Source organism: Pelodiscus sinensis, chromosome 1 (assembly GCF_052426305.1).
Source record: "Pelodiscus sinensis isolate ZL-2025 chromosome 1, ASM5242630v1, whole genome shotgun sequence".
Taxonomy (NCBI): domain Eukaryota; kingdom Metazoa; phylum Chordata; order Testudines; family Trionychidae; genus Pelodiscus; species Pelodiscus sinensis.
Genome location: NC_143052.1, coordinates 96,765,676 through 96,768,855, shown reverse-complemented (window position 1 = coordinate 96,768,855; position 3,180 = coordinate 96,765,676).

Here is a 3,180-nt window from a genome sequence, read left to right as displayed (position 1 = left end):
GTTTTGCTGGGGATGTTTCTTTCAAGGTTCCAGGAGTCTTCTTGTATCCTGGCTGGAAGCCTGAGAATTGCTCCCATTTTAACTGAACTTACTCACTGATCCCCACAATTCAGCCAATATTGTTGCAGAAGAAGACAACTGAATGGTAGTCAGGGTTTTCAAAAGGGCTTAAGGGAAGGTCAGCAGTCTTGTGCTCCTAAATTGACGATCTTCCCCTAGGGTATGTCTACACTACAAAGTTAATTCGAACTAACGGACGTTAGTTAGAATTAACTTTGATAGGCGCTACACTAGCGCTCCGCTAGTTCGAACTTAATTCGAACTAGCGGAGCGCTTAGTTCGAACTAGGTAAACCTCATTTCACGAGGACTAACGCCTAGTTCGAACTTACTAGTTCGAACTAAGGGATGTGTAGCCCTTTAGTTCGAACTAGTGGGAGGCTAAGCCCTTCCCAGCTTGCCCTGGTGGCCACTCTGGCCAACACCAGGCAAACTCTACTGCCCCGCTCCCAGCCCTGGAGCCCTTAAAGGGCCACGGGCTGGCTACAGTGTTTGTGCCAGTTGCAAGGCTGCCAGCACCCAGCCAGCAGACCCTGCACCTCACACCCCATGAACCAGCCACCCGATGCCCCCCAGCCCTCCCCCTCTTCCCGGGACCAGGCTGGCGGCTCCCAATAGCCTGCCCGGGGCCGCAAGAGGTGGGCGCCCGCGTGGTCTAGTGCGGAGATCGTGGACCTCATCCAGGTTTGGGGGGAAGCCTCCAATGTCCACGATCTCCACACTAGCCACAGGAACGCGGCCGTCTATGGCCACATGGCTGCCGGCCTGGCCGCCAGAGGCCACCACCGCAGCAGGGAGCAGGTCCGCTGCAAAATAAAGGACCTGTGGCAGTCCTACTCCCAGGCCTGCCTGCCAGGGGCCGACCCGGAGGCCTGCCCCCACTTTCTGGCTCTGGATCGCATCCTGGGGGCTCATGCCGTCCCTGCCCCCAGGGTGGTCATCGATCCCGGGGCGGAGAGACCACTCAGTGACACCGAGGAGGAGGAGCCGGAGGACGCCGAGAGCCAGGAGCCTGCCGGCAGCCTGCCCAGGACCCAGGACCCCCGAGGAACCCCACAGAGCCTGTGTCGTCAGAGGCTGGGGAGGCCTCCACATGTGAGTACCATCATGCTCCCCTTAGGTATACAGGGGGCTGGGGGGAGAGGGAGCCCAGGGACCGTGCGCCTGGGCCTTGCCCACCACGGAGCAGCAGCTGGGTGTCATGCAGGGGCCCTGGCCTTGCAGAGGGGGGCTGGGTTTCACCCATCTGGGCCCCAGGGAGAATTGACCGCTGCTCTTGTTTCACCACAGCCGCAGCACCTGGGCCTGCAGGGCGCACCACCCCGCCTGCAGCAGCCGCCCGTGCCTGGGCCAGCAGGAAAGCCAGGAACCAGGAGGAGTACCAGCGGCGGCACCTCCACTTCCTGGATCACCAGCTCCGCACCCAGGACCACTGGGTCCAGGAGGACCTTCGGCTGCACCAGCGGAGCTTAGAGGCACTGGAGGAGCAGGGCCGTACCCTCAGAGGCCAACTCCAGAGCCTCCTCAACCGGTTCCTGCTTCCTCCTGCTCCCCCTATTCCTGCTTCCTCCGCAGCCCCTGTCCCTCCTGCCCCAACCTCCACACCCATTCCCCCCCGACGCCCCCTCACCCGCGGTGTTGCAAGATGGGAGAGGCAGCCCTGAGCTTTCCTTTCCCTTCCTCCCTTCCACCCCCTTCCAGCTCCCTCGTCCCAGGTTTCCCCCTCCCCTCTCCCACTCTCACTCCTCCATCCCCCCACTCCACTTATGTTAAATAAAAAGAGATGTTGTTTGCCAAAACAGGTGTCTTTATTTGACATTAGGAAGGGTGGTTAGGAAGGGGAAAGGGGAAGGAGGGGAGGGTGGAAGAAGGCCCCAGTGGGGCATGCAGGGAGAGTTCAGTCCTCCTCCTCCTCCACCAGGAAGCTCTCCCGCAGGGCTTCCCGGATCCGGACAGCCCCCTGGTGGGCTTCCCGGACAGCGGCGGTGTGGGGCTGAGCGTAGTGGCCAGCCATGTGGTCAGCCTCAGCCATCCAGGCTGGCAGTAAAGCCTCCCCCTTTCTCTCACACAAATTGTGCAGCACAGAACATGCTGCCACTACAGGAGGTATATTGTGCTCAACGAGGTCCAGACAGGTGAGGAGGCATCGAAAGCGGGCTTTCAGTCGCCTGAAGGCGCCCTCCACCACGATGCGGGCCCTGCTGAGCCAGGCATTGAAGTCCTGGAGGGAGGGATTGAGGTGCCCCGGGTAAGGCTTCATCAGCCACGGCTGTAGGGGGTAGGCGGCATCCCCCACCAGGCAGACGGGCATGTCCACGTCCCCGACCCTGATGTGGTGGTCGGAGAAGAAGGTCCCGGCCTGCAGCCTCTGGCACACGGAGGAGTTGCGGTACACCCGTGCGTCGTGTGCCTTGCCGGACCAGCCCACATTAATGTCCGTGAACTGTCCCCGGTGGTCACACATGGCCTGCAGGATCACGGAGAAGTACCCCTTGCCATTGACGTACCGGGAGGGCTGGTGTTCCGGGGCACGGATGGGGATGTGCGTCCCGTCGATGGCCCCCCCGCAGTTGGGGAAGCCGAGGGCGCCGAAGCCCAGATTACGGCGTCCGGGTCGGCGAGGTGGACCACCCTGCGGAGCAGCACCCGGTTGATGGCCTTGACCACCTGCGGAGAGACACAGCAAAGCGCGAATCAGTGGGGCACCCGGGTGGCTGGGAGTGTTCGTGCCCTGGCAGTGCCCCGTGCCCCACTCCCAGAAGCAACCCCCCCGGGTGGCGTGTAGTAAGGCCGGGAGAGACTGGTGCGGGGCACTTTCGCCTCCTCCCTTCCCCCCCATTTTTCCCTGGGGCGACCCATCCCCTCCTTGCAGCTCCCCTCCCCCCCCGGTCCAGTGGCCGATGAGTGCCGTGCCTGCATGAGCACTGCTCCGATGGTGGATCTCCCCATGCCGAACTGGTTCCCGACGGATCGGTAGCTGTCCATTGTGGAGAGCTTCCAGAGGGCGATGGCCACACGCTTCTGGAGGGGGATGGCGGGCCTCATGCGAGTGTCCCTTCTGCGCAGGGCAGGGGCGAGCCACTCGCAGAGCTCCAGGAAGGTGTCCCTCCTCATCCTGAAA